Source organism: Bufo gargarizans, chromosome 2 (assembly GCF_014858855.1).
Source record: "Bufo gargarizans isolate SCDJY-AF-19 chromosome 2, ASM1485885v1, whole genome shotgun sequence".
Taxonomy (NCBI): domain Eukaryota; kingdom Metazoa; phylum Chordata; class Amphibia; order Anura; family Bufonidae; genus Bufo; species Bufo gargarizans.
The window spans coordinates 219,761,666-219,785,816 of NC_058081.1; positions in this window are offsets into that span (position 1 = coordinate 219,761,666).

Here is a 24,151-nt window from a genome sequence, read left to right on the forward strand (position 1 = left end):
GACCACCTTAACACCAAATTTGCAGATTTGTATACCCCTGAGCAAAACATCTGCATAGACGAGTCCCTTATACATTTTACCGGGCGCCTTGGCTTCAAACAATACGTCCCAAGCAAGCGCGCCCGGTATGGGGTCAAATTGTATAAGCTCTGTGAAAGGGCCACAGGCTATACCCACAAATTTCGTGTCTATGAGGGTAAAGATCAGACCCTGGAGCCGGTCGTTTGCCCTGACTACCTGGGGAGCAGTGGGAAGACAGTCTGGGACTTGGTGTCACCCTTATTTGGCAAGGGGTACCATCTTTATGTGGACAATTTTTACACAAGTGTGCCCCTCTTCAGGCATTTGTTTTTAGAACAGATTGGCTGCTGTGGCTCGTTACCACCCGTCTTGCAAGGGGGGAGAGGGCTGCCTTGTGTAACGAAGAACTGCTCGCGGTGAAATGGAGAGACAAGCGTGACGTTTAAATGCTCTCCTCCATTCACGCAGACACGACAATACAAATTGAACGAGCAACCAGTGTCATTAAAAAGCCCCTCTCGGTCCACGACTATAATTTGCTCATGGGAGGGGTGGACTTCAATGACCAGATGTTGGCTCCTTATTTAGTGTCCCGCCGCACCAGACGCTGGTATAAGAAGGTGTCTGTATATTTAATTCAATTGGCACTGTATAATAGTTTTGTTCTCCACAGTAAGGCTGGGGGAACAGGATCCTTCCTCAAATTTCAGGAAGAGATCATCAAGAACCTCCTGTATCCAGGAGGTTCCGTGGCCCCATCCACCAGTGTAGTGAGCCGTCTACACGAGCGACATTTCCCCAATGTCGTTGCTGGTACCTCAACACAAGCGCCACCCCGAAAAAGATGTTGTGTCTGTAGCAGGAGTGGAATAAGGCGTGACACCAGCTATTTCTGTCCTGACTGCCCTGACCACCCTACCCTATGCTTAGGGGAGTGTTTCCGGAAGTACCACACACAGGTACACTTAGCATAGGGATTGCGTTACATAGGACAGGCACACAGGGCTCTTAGGGCCCTTTCACACAGAGCTGCTGCAAACCTCCTTTCACCTGGGACAAAGTGCATAATGTACTTCGCCACATCTCTGGGCGATTTGCACTTTGCACATTGTCCCATGGGGAAGGAGAGGTTTGTCCTATAAAAAGGTAAAAAAAAAAAGCAAAACAAAAAAAAATCACCGGTAAGCAAAAAAGTTAATGTTCTGTTCCAAAAGATCAATAAAGTTTATAAAAGTTAATGTTCTGTTCAAATGTTATTATAAAGTTCATGTTAATAAATTTATTGCGTTGCGGCCTGGTTTTTTCTTTTTTGTTTTTTGTTTTTTACCTTCTAGGTGGACCAACCGATGAACCAGCTGCAGCACTGATGTGCATTCTGAAAGAAGCATTGCGCTGCTGTCAGATTACACAAAAGTCAGTGTATGCGGCGCTGCAAGACGAGATTTCTCCTCTGCAGTAAAAAAGATACGTTTGCCGAGGCTTATGAGCTGAGGGGCGGTGTTCATATGCTTTGGCAAACACTTTGTATATATATATAAAAAAAAAAAAACGGCAATGATTTATTCATCCACATCGATTGATGTGAATGGAGAAATCGGGTTTGCCAGGGCATACAGGCTGAGTGGGTTTGGATGTTGGGCGGAGCTCCTTTGTCCTGGCAGACGCCTTTCCCCTCCTTTTTTTTTTTTTTGAGATTTTTTCATCCACATTGATCGATGCGAATGAAGAAATCTGTGCCGTTAATTTTTTCTCTAAAATTACAACTTTGTATAAAAAAATTGGAAAAGTTGACTTTTAGAGAGATATTTCTCCCACCCAGCATGGGTATATGTAAAAATACACCCCAAAACACAATCGAAAAATAAAAAAATCATAATTTTCTACTAACTTGTGACAAAAAATATAAACTTCTATGAATCACTATGCCCATCAGCAAATACCTTAGGGTGTCTTCTTTCCAAAATGGGGTCACTTGTGGGGTATTTATACTGGCCTGGCATTTTAGGGACCCTAATGCGTGAGAAGTAGTTTGAAATCCAAATGTGTAAAAAATGCCCTGTGAAATCCTAAAGGTGCTCTTTAGAATTTGGGCCCCTTTGCCCACCTAGGCTGCAAAAAAGTGTCACATGTGGTATCGCCGTACTCAGGAAAAGTTGGGCAATGTGTTTTGGGGTGTCTTTTTACATATAACCATGCTGGGTGAGAGAAATATCTCTCTAAAATGACAACTTTGTATTAAAAAATGGGAAAAGTTGACTTTTAGAGAGAGATTTATCTCACCCAGCATGGGTATATGTAAAAATACACCCCAAAACACATTGCCCTACTTCTTCTGAGTACGGCGATACCACATGTGTGACTTTTTTTGTGTTTTAATTTTTTAAAACATTTCTTTAGTTTTTTAATGTAATTTATAGTCCCATTAGGAGACTTGTACATGCAATATTTTGCTCACTTTTACCATAGACTGCAAGAGAATACTACTGCAGTCTATAGGATTCTGACAATCCGCCTGTCATGCTGTACCTTGGGCAAAGCTTTTCATGCAGCTCACTATGACCTCTCTGGGAGCCTTCACAGAGCCACAGGCTATCATGGCAACTGATCAGAGCCCAGTTATTTTCCCACAGGGCTCAGATTGGAGGATAGACCTCACAGTTGCCATGCATGGTCACTGCTGACTACTGACAGCTGTATCTGAAGGGTTAAGTGACCGGGATCAGTTAATGATCCTGGTGTCTGTGGGTGGGTGTCTTCTTTATTATACACCTAGCACCCACCATATATGAAACGAGTTCAGCATGTCTATACAACCTGTCACGCCCTGCCCTGTGAGTGATCTGAGAAGATCTGTCAGACTTGCTGCACGTGATTGCAATGACAGATTGCTTTGTTGTGGCTTTGGCCAGGATCCCACCTCCTCACAGGTTCTGCTTATTAGTTTGTTAGTGATGCTATTTATACCCACCTCTCACTATAGCCCTTGCGGTTTATAGTTTCTCCTGGAGTTCGCTGCTGGTGTTTTGTGGATCTCCTGCTCCCAGTTCGTCTTCAGATAAGGCCCCCCTTTCTTCCCTTCTGTTGTTGTTAAGCTAGGCCTTAGGTAGACACGGGTTCCTTCATCTGGTGCAAGGAACCGGTTGTCTTTTCACCTGCTCCCTAGCTGAGGGTTTGTATCAGTTGCAGCAGGGCTTAGGTTCAAGTGCATGAACACTTCTACCATCAAGATTTGTTCATGTTGGTAGCAGCCAGGGAAAGGCTCAGGGACTATCAGGTGGTGACCTTTTCCTGTTCCCTAGCTGTTGAGGCCTGACCTGCTGTTATGTGTAATTTTGTTGTGTTTTGTTTGCTTCCCTTCCCTCACCTTCCGTGACACAACCCCTGTGATGTCTCATCCATTCAAATAAATGGCACCTGCCATCTGCACTCTCACTGTTGGGAGTTTAGTGCATGTTGAATGTATTAGAATGGAGGAGGCTGAGTGATGTACCTGGTCAGATGACCCTCCATCAGCGGCCATCTTATGGACAAGAACTCTATGTGGACAGAACAGAAGATTTGCCTAAGGGCTTATGTGCACAAATGTATTTTTTGTCCGTTTCCATTCCATTTTTTTGCGGCCCATATGTGGAACCATTCATTTCAATGGGGCCGCAAAAAAGATGGAGACGGATGCATGTCCAATCCACAAAAAAATAAAACATCTCCTATTATTGTCTATTTTGCGGACAAGGATAGGAAATTTCTGCAGGAGACAAAAATAAATGGGGGCATGCCCTCGGGCAAAATATGTGCTTTGCGGATCCATGATTTGCAAAACACTTACGGCCATGTGCATGACCCCCTAATAAGGAGCATGGCTTATGAAAAATAGCAAACAGCTCAGAATATCAACACAGGCTATATTAGTAAGTGCAATATAGTCATCTTACCTACACATTGGTCACAAGTAATCAGAAAGTGGCCAACCCCTTTAAAGATCCGACATCCATTGTACATATACAGCGGATGTCAGGAAGAGCTTAAAGGGGTTGTCTCACTTTAGCAATGGCATTTATCATGTAGAGAAAGTTTATACAAGACACTTACTAATATATTGTTTTTATCCCTTATTGCTTCCTTTGCTGGCTGGATTCATTTTTCCATCACATTATACACTTTGCGTTTCCTTGGTTACGACCACCCTGCAATCCATCAGTGGTGGTTGCACTTGCACACTGTAGGAAAAACCGCCGGCCTTTCTGGTGGCCGGGACTGTGGGAGCGCACATAGGCTAGTGTATTTTCCTATAGTGTGCAAGAACGACCATCACCGATGAATTGCAGGGTGACCTGTAACCATGGAAACGAGAAGTGTATAACGTGATGGCAAAATTAAATCAAGCCAGCAAAAAAAGCAATATGGATAATAACAATATATTAGTAAGTGTCTTGTATAAACTTTCTGCACATGATAAATGCCACTTGCTGAAGTGAAACAACCCCTTTAAGCTGCACCAATTAATTATTCAATTTTAAGCATAATTATACAATTAATATATAAACATCAATTTATAAGTGCAAATTTGTAAATACATTTGGTGTAGAACAACAATTAAAGGGAACCTGTCACCAGAAAATGCAGTGCAGTCTGCAGGCAGCATAGTTATAGTTGTAGAGCAGGAGAAGCTGAGCAGACTGATATATAGTTTTGTGGGAAAAGATTGAGTAAAACTTGTATATTATTTATACAAATTTCTACTCTTTCTGAACTCAGTAGCCATGAGGTGGTCTTATCAGTGATTGACAGCTACCTCTGTATACACATTTCTACAGGGAAAGCTGTCAATCACTGATGAAATCGCCCACTTGGCTACTGAGCTTAGAAAGAGCAGAGATTTTAAACCCTAGTGTCCCAGAGGATTATTATTTTTTATTTTTTTGTATTTTCATTTGCGTTTTGCATTTTATGGACCTTGCTTTAAGTTGATTACTACAATACCATGGCTCAAATTCAGTGAGCTCTTTAGAATCACCCATTCTTTCACAAATGTTCGTACAGGCAAGAAAAATCTAAATGGCCTTTTCGACATTTTTTCTATCTTTTCACTTACGAATAAATTGAATAAAATGTGATTAAAAAGTCACACATACTCCAAAATTGTATCAATAAAAACTACAGATTGTTCCACAAAAAAAGAGCCCCCACACAGCTCAATAGACATAGCTATAAAAACACAAGAATAACTATATAAATGTGGTAGCGTTGGAATCGTACTGACCCAGAGAATGAAGGGCACAGGTCAGTTTTACTGCATAGGGAACGCTGTAGAGACGAAACCTGTAAAACTTTTTTTTCCATCTTCCCACTAGATTGTATGCAATATTAAATGGCGCCATTAGAAAGTACAACATGTCCCACAAAAGATAAGCCCTCATACGGCTATGTGAATGGGAAAACAAAAAAATTTTTGGCTCAGAAAAGGTAGAGAGTAAAAAATGAAAACACAAACATGGAAAATCACTTGGTCCTGAAGTGGTTAAAGTGAGTCTCCTATGATTAATGTAAAACACTGAAAATCAAACATCATATAGTACATGACAGTCTCTAATATAGATAGAACCAGCCCTGTACCTCACAAGGATACATAGTTCCCCATGGTTAGATTTATTTCAAGATAGCAGCTCAGGGGGCATGTCTTTGCTCGGGAGGTGAGTCCTTACTGCTGCAGCTTTCTCCCTGTAACAGAACTTATTTAAGGTAGATCCAGCTAGTGGCAACTAAAGGATGGAACTGAGCATATGCGATGATACCCAGGTGGACAGAGAAATAAGGAAAAGAACAAACTGCAGGTGGCGCTATACAGATACATTTTATTGAATAATTCATTAGCTATGCTACATTTTTTATTACATACGTAAAAACACAAAATGCAATCGCACACTGCAACCAGCACTCTGCCCTGCCTCTATGCTGGATGTTGGATAAGGCATTGGTGTACATTTTGGCCAAAGCGTAATAAGCCACTCACCACGTCAAGGTCGCCTTCATGAGTGGTCCCTAACACTAGTTCCTACCTTTTATGGGCCATGACAGCCACACAAAGTCCAGGGAGCGCAGGTACAGCATGCACGCCAAGCACAATCTGCTTTTAACCCCGTCCGGTGCCATTACAGCTTTCATCGGATCCAGGGATGCAAGTACCAACATGCATGCTGAGCCCACTATATACTTCTCCTGGAGCCAAATCGCTACTGGTAGGCGCTATATAAGCAGACTCAGTTTTATACTGACTTTAAAACCAGCCTCCAGGGGGCAGATTAACTGGACAGGTGTGCTTGCAACACATGCAATAATAAAAGTATTCAGATTTAGGTGCTTGTTTGAAAAATGGTGCTTGTTTTGAAAAATGTAGAATATTTTTGGTAGGACAGCCTCTGTAAGGCAAGAGTGCCATTGTTTAGCGATGGTGCATGCATAGTTTGTTACATCACCGCAGATGTTTTGTATGTCTTACAGAAAAGGAAATAATTAAAAGGAACAGAGTTTATAATATGGTTTTATTACAATCGCAAGGACTAAACAGGAAACACATAAGTAGGTCAATTTAACTATTCAAAAGTTAATGATGGTTTTTGTTTTGTACGCTATGATTAAAGAAAGGCAACAGTTCACTGTTTTTCATCTAAACTGTGAATATAATTATTCTTATTAATAACGGCACGTCTCCACTGCTGAAGAAAGGAGGGAGCATAAGATTATTTTTTATTTAAGCTATTACAAGGCTTGTCTGAGATTTCTAGTTATCTCAAACAACCCTTTTCAAAGGATAATACCATCAAAAAAAGTTTTAGCACATATTAACAGCCTAAATGTGAATATTCAATGTCACTTTTTTATTTTTTTTTAAACGGATGGTTTTCTGGATATGATATTTTAAAGTCATTCCTTGTGTGCCCTAGGTATTTAACTTCCTCCTTTGCTTTGACCTTTAGCATGACAAACAGTCTCGCATGACTTTCCCACTTTGCATAGCTGTAGTGACTGGATTAGATCATCCCACATTACACTAAAAAATGCAAGGCTCTTTTGTGGGCAAATTTATCTAGGACTATCAAGTGAACAAAGGAGCTGTCATAATAATATCCCAATTCTACAATCTACTATTTTAACATAACATCTTTCCCTCACAGCAGTAATAAACTGACAATGGGTTACCTGTCTATATAAAATGCCTACCTAGCTATATATTGTAGGAGTTTTATCTCTCTGTGCTGTCTGCTACAGAAGGCAATATTCTGCATTTAATTGTAAAGTACTGCCAAAATGAAAACTAAAAAGTAAAAAAAAAACAAAAAAAAACCTGTTTCTATAAATGTTGAAAAATAAACCTCAACCTTTTCTGACAGAAATATTGATTGAAGATCATTACCTGCAATATTTTCAAGAGCAATAGGTTCTAGTTCTCTAGTTTCCTGCAAAAGTTTCCTTTTTGTTGATCCGACTATGTACCGGCTGCTACTCAATTTCTGGATTTGACCCTTAACTGCCTGTCCTGACCTCAGACTGTTTATCGGATTGCACAAACCCTGTCTTGCCCTGACTTTGGCCTGTTCTTGACTATGGCACTACTTGATCCCTTGGTTCTCCACACCTTTTGTCTCTTAACCTCTGTAGTTCCAGAGACAATAGGGTGGTGTCTTTTGACCTCTGTGGGTCAGCAGTCACTTGAACAGAAACTACTCTATGAGGTATCAGCCTGGTAGTTCCCTGCAGTAGAGTCCAGATTGCTGTACAGGGGTTAAAGGGTGAAGACCCGGGGGGCTACTTAACCTCCCTGGTGGTATGATTATGTCAGGAATTTTGTACCAAAAGTGGTACAATTTTTTGCATGAAATTTGGTGTTATGTATTGTAGGCTTGCAATTCTTAGTAATTACTTACTTAAACCTGACCAAACAAGACTTTAGTAGACATCCCAGATTTGATAAAGTTTCAAACACAAAATCATGAATTATAATCTAATAAATAATATAATTTTATTTAATAATGTAATAAAAATAATGAAATTTGTCAAACACATAAAATTCAATAACCATCCTGAGTGTGATACATTTTGAAACATGGGACTGCACAAAGTCTGACGTCACAATCAGGACAATGGAACCTGGTTTCTTTTCGGACTTTCTTTTCATTGCCATCTCTCTTTGAGCAGCAAACCACGCACATCCTGGTAGGTGCTGCCTTTTTTGCGGTTGCCGGGATGTAGTCGATAAAGTGACGACCAGTCAGGCGTTCTGGGTTGACAACGTCAACAGCACGACGTCCAGGTTTGTTCACAGCTACTGATGGCGTCTGGTGGTTGACAAAAATCCGCTCAACCACCTTCCATATAAACTCAGAATGAACAAGAGGCTTGTCACTCTTTGCTCTGTGCAGGATATATGCATTCCAAAGGCATTGTTCCAGAAGATGCCTGAAGATCTTCTTATAATATTTTTTTTGCTGTTTGCGCATAGCCGGATAAAATGTCATTGCCTGATCGGCTCTGTCGACACCTCCCATGGTATTATTAGAGTCTATCACGACTTGCGGCTTCAGCAAATTTTTCCCACCTTTTGTGTGGACCATGGCAGTAGAGGTATTGTGCACAGTACTCATGAGACACACGTCCTTCTTGTCTTGCCATCGCATTGCCATCATCTTACCCTTCTGCCAGGCAACCATTTCTCCGATTTTGAGTTTTTTTCTTGGCAAACATAGATGGCATGTCACGTCGGTTAGGCCTAACGGTACCATATGCATCAGTCCTGTTTTGTAGCAAAACCTCATACAGTTCCAGAGACATGTAGAAATTGTCCGTGGTCACACAATATCCTTGGTTCAGCAATGGCTCCAGCAGAGTAAGGACAGATGTGGCCATCCCATCCCGTACCTGGGGTTAAACTTTGTGCCTTTACCAGTGTAAATGACCGAATTACAGATGTACCCAGTGGATGACTCGCAGAGCATGTAGGATTTTATGCCAAACCGCGCTCTTTTGGATGCTATGTACTGTATCCAGCTTAGGCGTCCCTTGTAGGCCATCAAACTTTCATCTACGCTGATGTCCCTTTCTGGCACGTAGGTCTGCTGGGAATTGGTCACAATAATTTGCCATACCTCCCAGATTTTTTTTAGTTTGAGCGCAGGATACGTGGCCTCATCAAATTCTTCATTGTTCGTGAAATGGAAATACTTCATGATGAGGAAAATCCGGTATTCTGACATCACGGTGCCAAAAAATGGAGTGGCCAGTAACTTATTGGTGGTCCAGTACCATTTCTGGAGCGGTTTCCCCATTACCCCCTGAAGAATGATGAGTCCCAGAAATTGCCACATGTCCTCTTTGGTCACCGTTTCCCACTTTCTGCTTCTGGAAAACGTGGCATGCAGCGTAGCGGATTGCTGCTCTTGGTAGCGATTTGTCTCCGTGACAATTTTTTCAATTACCTCCTCAGTGAGGAATAATTGCAGGTATGCCAGAGGGTTGTCACGCTCAACATCTACCTTCATCCCAGGTGATCCAGTGAACAGGAATCTTGGGGGCGCAACCTGGTATGTATCGCAGTCAATAGGGCACCAAGTGCGCACATGGCTGAGGTCAGGTGCAGGATCATCGCCGTTGTCACTTGCCAGATCAGTGTCAGACGACAAATCTCCCCACAACTCACTATCTCTCAGTTCTGCGAGCGCCTCCGTGTCACTGTCGCTGTCACTCAACTGGTCCAAAAGCGCTTTTGTAGTAAAGTTGCGCTTTTTTGATGCCATGTTATAAATTTATTCTATGGGCACAAATGACAGTAAAATGGCAGGCAAGGGGCACTGTACAGTCATCAAATGTCAGATCTGAGGTTATACAATGTAATCCTCTCAGATTACAATGTATAACCTATTTTATGTGTGTGTGTGTCACTTTTAGTGTTTATATTTATTTGAATTTCCCGCCCAGTTCCACTCCCATGCGCAGCTGCTGCTCGCAGGGAACGGAACCAGGAAGTCAAATGCCGGCCACCGCTCTCTCAGCAGAGGACATCGCCGGATCTCCGGCAGAAGGTGAGGGGACTCTGCAATGTTACCCCGAGCGTGACTCGGGGTTACCGCTCCTGGCAGTGAAAATTAACTCTGAGTCACGCTCGGGAATACCGTCAGGGAGGTTAATGTGCTTTGAGTAGCCACAAGTCAAATCTATTTGAGTGACACATTTTGCTCACAGTTTGCTCAGGGCCAAGTTGGGGCTGCCCGAAGTATTTAATGAGCTGACTAGTCAGCATGGTCACAGAAAACAAAATGGCTGCACACCATTATATATGCAAACAATAGAGCTAAGAGTGTTTAGGGTCCCCTGCCAGCGTTGCGATTGGCTGGAACAACGCTCCAGCCAATGGCAATGCTACAGCAGCACAGGAAAGGGCTGAACCTCTCTGCAGACAGCCATTCTTGCTGGTGACTGCGTGCAGAGAGGTTCTGTTTTTTTCTGTGCTGCTGTTGGCTTGCTGGGACTTGTGGTGCACCACCACTGCTATTTAATAGTTTCTTGCTGAAAAAAAAAACATCTGGGTTTATTTTATTTTTTTCATTTGCAGCTGTTCCAGATCCATAAACCACACTCCGTCCCTGTCCCGCCAGTGTTCACTTTTTTAACACTGTAGAAAATGTTTATACTACAGTTTTTGCACGCACGCACGCACGATCTGTGTGAGTGTGTGCATGTTGCAAAGCACCGATCAGTAATGTGCTCATTTACATATGCACATTTTTTAATTAAAATTTTGTATTTTTTTTTGTGTGTGGAAAAATAACTGCAGTTAGAGGTAGTTAGTTAGATAGAGCACCGATCAGTAGTGTGCTCATTTGTATGTGCACATTTTTGAGGGGTTTTTTTGTGTGAAAAAAGACCTGCAGTTAGTGAAAGTTAGTTAGATATATACATAAATACATATATATATATATATATACCGTATTTTATAAGACACACTGGCCCATAAGACGCACCTAGGTTTTAGAGGAGTACAATAAGAAAAAAATATTTTTCATTAGACCTCAGATCAGATCAGCAATCAGACCCCCAATATTTATCAGACCTCAGCTCACGGCCCCAGTCAGACGCCCAATATTCATTAGACCTCAGCTCACTGCCCCAATCAGACCCCCAATGTTAATAAGGCTCCTTAATCAGACTTTAGATCAGACTCCAATGTTAATAAGGCCCCAATCAGATCAGAGCCCAATATAAAGACCTCCTATTCAGACTTCAGATGAGACCCCATGCTTCATATCAGCCCCCTGCTTATTATTCATAACCCCAAGCCATATTAATTTGCCCCTAGCTATGTTTAATCATCCCCCAGTCATGTTTGATCAGCCCCAACCATGTTTCAGTAGCCCCTAGCCATGTTTGATCAGCCCCTAGCCATGTTTGATCAGCCCCCAGCCATGTTTGATCAGCCCCCAGCCATGTTTCAGCAGCCCCCAGCCTCAGATCACAAAATAAATAAACCACTTACCTCTCCTGCTCCTGGATGTGGTCGCTCCTCACTGCCTGTGCTCTGTCTTCCTCCACCATCGGCTGTGCATCGGTGCGCACAGCGTGAGGCCACAGAGCGCCCTCACACTGTGCGCAGCCACTACACAGCCGTCAGCCGAGGACCAGGAAGCGGTAAGTACAGAGCCTTCATCGCTTCCTGGTCCTCCGATAGTAATGAGTGCTTCCACTTTGGGGGAGAAAAAAAGTGTGTCTTATGTGGCGAAAAAAAATATGGTACATATACACTGCCTGTCCCAAAGAAAAAGCCGCCACCTGGATTTAACTAAGCAAATAGTTATGAGCCTCCTATTGGATAATTACTGCATTGGCGATTATCTTTCAGCTGGCAACAAGTTATTTAACCCCAACTGGTGCAATGAGTTGCTTCTCATTTCTTAAACAACCATGCGAAAGACACATCTTGTAGTCGTGGAAAAGATGTTAGTCTTTTTGAAAAGGGTCAGATCATTGGCACGCATCAAGCAGAGCAAACTTCTAAGGAGATTGCAGAAACTACTAAAATTGGGTTAAGAACTATCTAACGCATTATTAAAAACTGGAAGGATAGTGGGGATTCATTGTATTCGAGGAAGAAATGTGGCGGAAAAAAAATCCTGAATGATCGTGATCGGCAATCACTTATACGTTTGGTGAAATCAAATCGAAGAAAAACAACAGTAGAACTCAGGGCTATGTTTAATAGCGAAAGTAAGAGCATTTCCACATGCACAATGCGAAGGGAACTCAAGGGATTGGGACTGAACAGCTGTGTAGCCGTAAGAAAACCACTAATCAGTGAGGCAAACCAGAAAAAAGGCTTCAATTTGCAGCAGATGAAGTGATGCACCCATCATGCCTAGTGCCTACTGTACAAGCCTGTGGGGGCAGTGCTATGATCTGGGGTTGCTGCAGCTGGTCAGGTCTAGGTTCAGCAACAGTATATGCTCCAAGAATGAGGTCAGCTGACTACCTGAACATACTGATTGACCAGGTTATTCCATCAATGAATTTGTTCTTCCCTGATGGCACGGGCATATTCCAAGATGACAATACATCGGGCTCAAATTGTGAAAGAGTGGTTCAGGAAGTATGAGACATCATTTTCACACATGGATTGGCCACCACAGAGTCCAGACCTTAACACCATTGAGAATCTTTGGGATGTGCAGGAGAAGGCTTTGCGCAGCAGTCAGACTCTACCATCATCAATGCAAAATGTTGGTGAAAAACTAATGCAACACTGGATAGAAATAAATCTTGTGACATTGCAGTAGCTTATCGAAACAATGCCACAGCGAATGCGTACTGTAATCAAAGCTAAAGGCTTTTTTTTTGGTGGCGACTTTTTTGGGGGGGACAGGCAGTGTGTATATATATATATATATATATATATATATATGTATGTCAAAAAAGTGGGCAGCCGTCCATAAGATAAAAAAGTACTAAAATCTTTATTTACCCAAACAGGACATGTGACGTTTCGGCTCTATGCTGGAGCCTTTCTCAAGCAGTGTATACAGACAAAGTGCTCAGTATATATAGCAATCTAAATTAATGTGCCAATTCATAGCAATTTACATAACATGTGTAATCAATTCATAGCAATTTACAAACAATCATATAATAACACAGTGAAACAAGAGAAATAATAAAATGTAACCAAGACTTCATATGTCTCATGATCGCATCATGTATAACGGTGATTAAAGTACATTCAAAAAAATCCATCTTATGAGCAAAACTCCATATGTGTACATAATTAATATCAATATCATTATTAGTGCCATGTGTAATCAATAATATAAAGTGCTGAGTGCTTACTGGATGATATTGCTAACGGAGGGTGAAGGAGGAGTAATGATGCGAATGGCTGCTATTAGTAGTGTAGCGTGTAGTCCGGCGTACCTAAAGCGCAACTGCGCATGTCAGGATGACGTATGTTTCTCATTTCCAAATTTCACTGCCCTCTTTACCATGCAGTTGCGCACTGTGACCCAGACGCAGAGTCAACCATTTTAAGTGCGGGAATAACACATAGAATATCGGGCGCATGCGCATTAATACCGGTCTCATCTGATATACACAGGATCGAGGTTATGTTACACAACTCCGTGCAACAAATAGAAACAGAGGGCTATGCGGGGTCAGATGTAGGCTACATCACTGTTATACATGATGCGATCATGAGACACATGAAGTCTTGGTTACATTTTATTATATCTTTTGTTTCACTGTGTTATTATATGATTGTTTGTAAATTGCTATGACTTGATTACACATGTTATGTAAATTGCTATGAATTGGCACATTAATTTAGATTGCTATATATACTGAGCACTTTGTCTGTATACACTGCTTGAGAAAGGCTCCAGCATAGAGCCGAAACGTTGCATGTCCTGTTTGGGTAAATAAAGATTTTTGTACTTTTCTATCTTATGGAGTGCTGCCCACTTTTTTGACTTTTATGCATTGGACTTGCTAATATCCATATTGGGCCGGCTGCACCCCCTTGTTTGCATTAGAGACTGTGCTGCCACTTTTATCTTTTTTTCATATATATATATATAGATAGAAACGTTGCACAAGGGAATAAAGGATCCACGGTTTTCACCTGAAGTTGGAGTGCTGCCTCATCCTTTTGCTATCTATACTTATCTATAGCCGTTTGAGCCTGCGGCTTTGAGGATATTTTGCACCCACATCATTTTTTGGTCTTGTGCTGCTGGTTTTGCTTTTTTGTTTTTTATATATATAGATAGATAGATAGATAGATAGATATAGAGATATATATATATATATATATATATATATATATAGATATATATAGTGGGGTTTTGCTCTGGTAGATAGGGTAAGCCGATGCAGTAGAGAGGCAAAATACAAGTTCTTAACTCAAACTTCAGTCTTTATTCACACTTGCGGCAGTTTCATAAAACAACACGTCACTTTGCAGTCTTTGGTGTTAATTCACACACAATGAAAAGTTCATATTGCACAAGTCACCTTGGCAGTTAGGCCTCCAGTAGTCCACAGCAGGCTTTAGGGGGCCTGTTCCCCCTGCACATAGGTCTCAGCCCTCCAGTCCAGCACAAAGATCACAAACACAGAGACTCAGCTGCTGAGCCCAGCTGCCTATTTAAGGACAGCCAGGTGCTGCCAAGACCCGGACCGACACTTAAACTCTGGTCCGGAATTTGACCTCACCTGGCTGGAAACCAGCCCAGCCGCACATGTTGGGAGGAAAATACCTGCCTTCCCAGACAAAACCCCTCGCTGTGTCACAATATACATATATAATTTCAAATTTATTACAAGCCCCTTCACATGTAAATACACAACATACACACCATTCATACAAAATAAAAGGTTTACACATTTCACACATCACACCCCAATAAAATAAAAATGTCCAATTCATCCATGAATTCATTATGAATTTTAGTTCACCCCAAACATTATTTAGGTATTCAAGCAGTAGGAGGAGGGGCTGGAGTGGCCCCACCCATACGCAAAAAAGGTCGTCAATATATCTCTTCCATACCATAACAAATCTTTGAAAGTATTTGTGTGTATATAAATGGTGTTTTTCAGGCAAGGTATGGAATAAAACTGTATAAAATCTGTGAGCATAGTTCTAGGTACACTCACAAGTTCTGGGAAGGGAGGGACACCAGGAGTGAACCCCCAGAATGCCCCCCCCCCCATTCTAGGAGTTAGTGGGAAGATGGTGTGGGACTTACTGCACCCACTACTGGATAAGGGTTACCATCTCTACGTGGATAATTACTACACTAGCCTACTACTGTTCCAGTCCCTAACTTCCAGAGGTACTGTGGCGTGCGGCACAGTACGCAAAAATCAGAGAGGCCTCCCTAGATCCCTGGTAGGGCAACCCCTAAGAAAAGGAGACAGCCATGCTCTCCTCAATGAGAACATGTTGGTGGTTAAGTACAAGGACAAGAGGGATGTCCTTTTGCTGACCACCATTCACAGTAACACCAGCTCCCCGCCCCTGTCCCCAAACCAGACTGCATTCTGGACTACAACAGGCACATGGGCAGGGTTGATCTTTCAGATGAACTTCTGAAGCGCTACTGATGGTTGCTAAGAGATGTTGTTTGTAAACCTTCAGTTTTTTTCCACGCGCGTGAAAAACGCATCAAAACGCATTGCACCGGGTGGGAAAAACTGAACAAGTGAACGCAGACGCAGACAAAACTGACTGAACTTGCTTGCAAAGTGGTGCGAGTTTTCCTGAACGCATCCGGACCTAATCCATCACGCTCGTGTGAAAGAGGCCTAATTCTTCCAAACCAAGCAATGTAGGGCCCCAGTACTTCTGAAAGTTATGGTGCCCGAGTTGTATCAGGGCAACATTTCCCTGGTGAAGTCCTCCAAACAGCAAGGAAGGGAAGGACCGACAAAAATATGCAGGGTGTGTTCCAAAAGGGAAATAAGGAAAGAAAATACACCATTTACCACTGCGAAACCTGCCCTGAAAAACCTGGCCTGTGCATCAGAGATTGTTTCAGAATCTACCACACATCCATAGAGTAATTTCATCCTTTGTGTACTCTGTAATTTAACCACCTTATAGCTCTGATTTAGTCTACATAGCTTACATATCCACTTTTCACCAACCACTACACATACATTTCTGTAAAACACCTGTTAGGTCAAAAGTGCCCTTTCCACCCCTTAAAATGTTCGTACGGGGGTGCTCTTTCCAAAATGGTGTCACTTCTTGAGGGTTTTTAATTTCTTGGGACCTCAGGAATTTTTTTTTTTAATGCGATATGGCACCTAAAATCCATGTCTGCCAATTCAGGCCTGCCAGCAAAATCTATATTTTGCTATTTTGCCTGCTGTGCGCCCATACAGCAGGCTACAAGCACATATGGGGTGTTTCCTGAATGGGGAGATGATGAGGAACATATACAGGGTTCATTTTCTCCTTTAACCCCTTGTGAAAGTGAAAGATTGGGGTCTGCTAGTAATTTTTCATTTTCAGAAATGTGTGCTTTGAAATCCTTTAACAAGTGTTTCTACCTTCTGTGAGACACCTGTTTGCTGAAAAGTACCCTTTCTACCACTTCAAATGTTCGTACGGGGGTGCTCTTTCCAAAATGGGGTCACTTCTTGGGGTTTTTAATTTCTGGGGACCTCATGAATCTTTTAAATGCGACATGGCACCTAAAATCAATGTCTGCCAATTCAGGTCAGCAAAATCCATATTTTGCTGTTTGTTTCTAGAGCCCTGCTGTGCGCCCATAAATCTTTTTTGAGCACATATGGGGTGTTGGCATATTTTGGAGGAAATGGGGAACAAAATGTGGGGTGCATTTTGTCCTGTTACCCCTTGTGAAAGTGAAAAATGTGGGTGTAAAGCAACTTTTTCTGGAAAAAATTTAAATTTTTCCTTTTCACAGCCAAGTGTTTCCTAAAATTTTTAAATGCCTGATGGGTCAAAGTGCTCACTACACACCTTAAAATATTCCTTGAGGGATGTAGTTTCCGGAATGGGGTCACTTTTTTGTGGTTTCCACTGTAAAGCCACCTCAAGGTGTCTTCCTATGTGACATAGCTCCCAATTACCATTCCAGCTAAATCCGCTCTTCAAAAGCCATATGGTGCTCCTTCCACTCTGAAGCCTGCTGTGCGCCCATACATAACTTTTTGAGCACATATGGTGTGTTGGCGTATTCGGGGGGAAATGGGGAACAAAATGTGGGGTGCATTTTGTCCCGTTACCCCTTGTGAAAGTGAAAAATGTGGGTGTAAAGGAACTTTTTGGGGAAAAGATGGTAGTTTTTCTTTTTCACAGCCAAGTGTTTCCTAATTTCGTGAAACGCCTGATGGGTCAAAGTGCTCACTACGCACCTTGAAATATTCCTTGAGGGATGTAGTTTCCAGAAAGGGGTCACTTTTTGGGGGTTTCCACTGCAGAGCCACCTCAGGGAGTCTTTATATGCGACATAGCTCCCAATTACCATTCCCTCTAAATCCGCTCTCCAAAAGCAATATGGTGCTCCTTCCACTCTGAAGCCTGCTGTGCGCCCATACATCTGTTTTTGAGCACATATGGGGTGTTTCTGTAAACTACAGATTCAGGGTAATAGATTTTAACTTTTGTTTGGCTGTTAACCCTTGATGTGTTGCAGAAAAAATAGATTAAAATTTAAAATCTGCTAAAAAAAATGGAAATTTTTAAATGTCATTCCCATTTACCTTTAATTCTTTCAGGGCACCTAAAGGGTTAACAAAGTTTGTAAAATCAGTTTTGAATAGCTTGAGGGGTGTAGTTTCTAAAATGGGGTGATTTATGGGTGGTTTCTAAAAAAAGTTTTAAGCCTTCTAACGTCCCCAAAAAAAAAAAAAAGTCATATTCAAAATGATCCAAACTTGAAGTAGACATATTGGGAATGTAAAGTAATAAGTATTTTTGAGGTATTACTATCATGAAGTACAATATGTGACGAGAAAACAATCTCAGAATGGCCTGAGAATGTTATCACCACATAAAGTGACACATGTCAGATTTGCAAAAATCGGCATGGGATTTAAGGTGAAAAGTGGCTCGGTACTGAAGGGGTTATTAACTCTAGGGTGTGTACTGGTCTTATTTGGCTGTGATAAAAAAAATGATATGGATATAAAAAGTAGGTACTGCTACTTCTCATAACAGAAGTGAGTCATATAACATGTGGTCTACAAATGTGGTGAACAGAATAGCGTTTTATTCACAGGATGCTATCACCAAGAGGGTGAGGCTACGATACTCATGTCATATAAAGATAAAACTGTTATGGTATTTAAATAGGAGAAATGTATCTGATGATATATGTCTTTGACCACAAGTAAAATTTAAATATAAAATTATTTATAACGTGTAAAAGGGAATATTAATTATTGATATTTTGGGTGGCCTCAATAATTAATATTCATAAATAGGCGTGAGTCGTCTGTTGATGACTCCGCCTATTTATACTTTAAAAGGAACTCTGTTGCCTTACCTAATTCCTGAGCCACGTGCGACTTACTACTGCTACTTCGGTGGCGACTATAAATGACTATACACTGCGTTATGAACAATAAAAGGAATTTATTAACACAACCACAAGTTTAAAGTCTAACTACTATGCTATATCTATATATATATATATATATATATATATATTAATGGTTATAAATATATATATACAGTACATATAGACGTACGCACCACAGTACAGCAATAGCACTACAATTAACACAGTATTATTAAACACAGTCCTAACTACACTACACACAGTACAATAAACAATTCCCCCCACAAACTAACTATACATTACCACTTACACCAGGGATGTCAAACTCGTGGCCCTCCAGCTGTTGCAAAACTACAACTCCCATCATGCCTGGGCATACTACAGCTATCAGGGAATGATGGGAGTTGTAGTTTTGCAACATCTGGAGGGCCATGAGTTTGACATCCATGACTTACACACATGTTATATAACAGCGCCCACCCCACCTGGCTCTACACACTGTCCCTAGTGCAATGCAAGGGTTAACAGGGCAGGGGTAACCCAGGAAAAGGTTAAAACAATCAGGGCAATGCAAGGGTTACAGGATGAAATCCAGAAAAGGTTAACCCAGGGTTGGTGGGTTAATACAGGAACCTCAGGGGTTAATGTTGGGATTAGCCCAGTAAAGGGTTAATACTGGACTATTTTAGGGGAACAGAGGTGTAGGGATAAATGCAAGGGGGTCCAGAGAGCAGGGGTGCAGCAGGGAATACAGGGCAGGGGAATAATGCAGGGGATTGGTAGCAGTGGAATATGGCAGTAAGGGGTTAATAATGGGGCTATTGTAGGGGATTAGGGTATGTAATTATAGGGATAATGCTGGGGTAATGAGCATTGGTGGTATAGGGGTTACTTAGCCATCCAAGGGTTAATGGCCATTTTCAGGGGTGTTGCTAGTTGTAGGGGATGATTCTCGCAATGATGCTCGACTCGCAGGGGTTAATTCTCACTTCGGGCTGCTGGCTCCACTGAAGAGCGCAGTGCTGCCTCTTCCAGAGCGCAGCCTGCCCTCTCCTCTATCCTGGGGCAGCAGAAGTTAACTGCCTGTAGCGCAGTGCTGCGGGTTATTTAAACCCGGCGCGTTTGCGCCCGCCTTCCCGCGCTGCAGGCGCCCAGTCCACATGATGTGGCGTCACCGCGCCACCTCACGCATCCTGGAGCGTGCTTCCAGGCGGGGGGGATCCTTTGATCCTCCCGACTGTGGAGATATTGCATTCCTCCGGCACTGTAATTACAGCGCCGGAGGTACGCAGCATACAGGGGCAGGGTAGCTCTTTGTTCCCCTGTCCCTCTTATGCATACCCTTTCCCTCCTGCAGGCGCATTCCAGGGGGGGCAACCGAAATGGGGGATATATACTGGCCACATTTTATAAGTATATATACACAGATAATTGGGGCATATCTGTATATATTATATATACACATGCATAAACATAAGTATATATAGACGTGTGTAAATACAGGGGCATACACACATATCCATATATACACTCACATATATACCTAGGGCATATATCACATACAGGGGACATACATATGTCTCCTCTGGCCAATATACACTCACCTAAAGAATTATTAGGAACACCTGTTCTATTTCTCATTAATGCGATTATCTAGTCAACCAATCACATGGCAGTTGCTTCAATGCATGTAGGGTTGTGGTCCTGGTCAAGACAATCTCCTGAACTCCTAACTGAATGTCAGAATGGGAAAGAAAGGTGGGCTACAACAGCAGAAGACCCCACCGGGTACCACTCATCTCCACTACAAATAAGAAAAAGAGGCTACAATTTGCACGAGCTCACCAAAATTGGACTGTTGAAGACTGGAAAAATGTTGCCTGGTCTGATGAGTCTTGTCTTCTGTTGAGACATTCAAATAGTAGAGTCCGAATTTGGAGTAAGCAGAATAAGAACATGTATCCATCATGCCTTGTTACCACTGTGCAGTCTAGTGGTGGTGGTGTAATGGTGTGGGGGATGTTTTCTGGGCACACTTTAGGCCCCTTAGTGCCAATTGGCCATCGTTTAAATGCCATGGGCTACCTGAGCATTGTTTCTGACCATGTCCATCCCTTCGTGACCACCATGTACCCATCCTCTGATGGCTACTTCCAGCAGGATAATGCACCATGTCACAAAGCTCGAATCATTTCAAATTGGCTTCTTGAACATGACAATGAGTTCACTGTACTAAAATGGCCCCCACAGTCACTAGATCTCAACCCAATAGTGCATCTTTGGGATGTGGTGGAATGGGAGCTTCGTGCCCTGGATGTGTATCCCTCAAATCTCCATCAACTGCAAGATGCTATTCTATCAATATGGGCCAACATTTCTAAAGAATGCTATCAGCACCTTGTTCAATCAATGCCACGTAGAATTAAGGCAGTTCTGAAGGCAAAAGGGGGTCCAACACCGTATTAGTATGCAGTGGCGGATTATAATTGGGGTGTTTGGGTCTGTAGCCCCGGGCCCGACATCGCTGGGAGGCCCAACGCCGACCCAAATGCCCAGCATGGGTACATGGGTGCACCCTTTAGGATGAGTGGTGCTATAAAACAACATCACAAAAATATATAGTGGCCAATATGGGGGACTGTCTCAACCACAAACACTGTAGCGTGTCTTTCATTGGGCGAGCAGTCCCACCGCATGTGAACCACTAAATTACCGTGGCAAGTATGGGGGAGCTGCTGAAACCCCAAACACTGTAGCGTGTTTATCATTGGGGAAGCACTCCCACTGCATGTGGACCGCAGCTAACAACCATCCCGAGCAAGTAATGCATACAAAGGAGGACAGCAGCGCGGTCCACATGCACCACAAAAACATCCTACACAGGCAAAAGCATTGTGCGGATGAAAATACAATCATATAAATCACTGAAAAAAAGCACCAAACAGATATACCTCTGACTATACTAGCTGGTCATACAAGCAGATATTAAAAAGCTGAGACTTTTGCCAATATATTCCTGTCAGGAAGATATCAGAGCCCATCATGCACCACGTCACGGTTCTCAGCATGGCAAGGGGTCCTACCACTGCACTAACTATGGTGTGAACACGGTCTGAAGGTGATGAAATCCAGCTCACAGCCAGGCTTCCACACAACCGCACAGCTGACAACATATATCTGTTTGGTGCTTTTTTTGTAATGACCGGCAACACGCACAGGGAGGAAAAAGGGAAAGTCCTGCCCAAGGGAGAGGGAAAGGTGGTGACCCCTAACTGTCCTTGCGGCTGGCACCTGACTGCCCTGACGTCCCTAGACGGGTTCCTCACCCGTGCGGCGATCACGTGCCTAAACCCTGGCTTTCCCTGAAATGAACCCTAGATAATGAACGGGCCGGTGGGATCGCTAGTCCTCACCACTGACACTAAGAGGAAAACACCAGGGAGAGGACAGACAAACACAAACACCCAGGTGGACGACAACAACTGTCCACAAAGGTCCAACAGGGATCCGGAGGGTAGCGTTCTGGATCAACTACCAGAGAACGCAGCAACACAGCTCCAGTGGGTCAGAATAGATGTCCAGGCAGGAAGCTCTATATCTGGCAACCAGAGAAGTGTGAGAGGGGAATATAAGGAGGATTGGGAGTGCTGGACAAGGAACAGCTGAGAGAAGGAGCTACGGATCCCTGAGTGAGCCAAAAGGGTTTGCAAAGCAAACCCAGAAAGCTACAATAAGGAAATATCCCTATCTTACATAGAGCGTGCAGCCAACCGCTGCGACCTCCTGACCCCGGGTACAACGGAGTCAGGCGTGGCTCTTGACACCCTCGTGACAGTACCCCGCTCTCTACGAGGGGCCTCTGGACACTCAGGACCAGGTCTCTCAGGATGAGAGGCATGAAAAATCCGAACTAGCCTGTCGGCGTTTACCTCAGACGCAGGAACCCACATTCTTTCCTCGGGACCGTAACCTCTCCAGTGCACCAGATATTGGAGAGAGCGGCGGACCCGACGAGAATTAGTAATTTTGGATATCTGAAATTCTAAATTACCATCCATGACAACAGGAGGGGGTGGCAGCGGTGACGGTTCTAGAGGTGGAACATATTTTTTGAGTAACGACTTATGAAAGACATTATGGATTTTAAAAGTCTGAGGCAACTCCAGGCGAAAAGCCACGGGGTTGATGATGGCTACAATCTTGTACGGACCAATAAACCTAGGACCCAGTTTCCAAGAGGGAACCTTCAATTTGATATTCCTAGTAGATAACCACACATAGTCATTCACTCCTAGGTCCGGACCTGGCGACCGTCTCTTATCAGCCATGCATTTGTATTTACCTCCCATATTTTTCAAGTTAGCTTGCACCTTCTGCCATACCGATGAAAGAGATGACGAAAACCGTTCCTCTTCGGGAACCCCAGAAGACCCCCCCTCTTTGAAAGTACAAAATTGGGGATGAAAACCATATGCACCAAGAAATGGTGACTTGCCAGTGGATTCCTGACTGCAATTATTTATGGCAAACTCAGCTAAGGGTAAATATGACGACCACAACTCTTGGTTTTCAGACACAAAACATCTTAGATATGTCTCCAGGTTTTGGTTGGTACGCTCAGTCTGTCCATTCGACTGAGGATGGAAAGCTGAGGAAAAGGACAAGTGAACCCCCAAACGGGAACAAAAAGCTTTCCAAAATTTAGAAATAAACTGGGTTCCCCGATCCGAAACAACATCGGAGGGGACCCCGTGAAGCTTCACGATCTCACTGACGAATACCTGAGCAAGAGTTTTAGCATTAGGTAGTGCGGGTAACGCAATGAAGTGTGCCATTTTGCTAAACCTGTCCACTACTACCAAAATAACTGTTTTACCTGCAGACAAAGGTAAGTCAGTGATAAAATCCATAGACAGATGTGTCCACGGTCTATTGGGAATGACGAGTGGTAATAGAGACCCTGCAGGACGTGTATGTGAAACTTTTGCGCGCGCACAGGTAGAACAAGAAGACACAAAATCCAATACATCCTGACGCAACCTTGGCCACCAAAAACGACCAGACAATAGCTCCAAGGTTGCTTTACCACCCGGGTGCCCAGCAAGTGCCGAATTATGATGTTCCTTTAATAATTCGAGACGTAGGTTCAACGGTACAAACAATTTCTCTGAGGGGCAAGAGACCGGGGTGTCCCCCTGGGCCTTTAACACCTTCCCCTCCAAAGCAGAGTGTACCGCAGATACAACCACTCCTCTTTGAAGAATGGTCACCGGATCACTCACATTACCCCCTCCAGGGAAACAACGAGATAGTGCATCAGCCTTGGTATTCTTTGCCCCAGGACGATAGGTAATCACAAAGTTAAACCTGGTAAAAAATAGCGACCACCTAGCCTGTCTAGGGGTGAGACGCTTAGCTGATTCGAGGTACAGCAGATTTTTGTGGTCCGTAAACACAGTGACGGGGTGGACTGCCCCCTCTAAGAAGTGACGCCACTCCTCAAACGCAAGTTTAATAGCTAACAGTTCCCTATTGCCAATATCGTAGTTCTGTTCTGC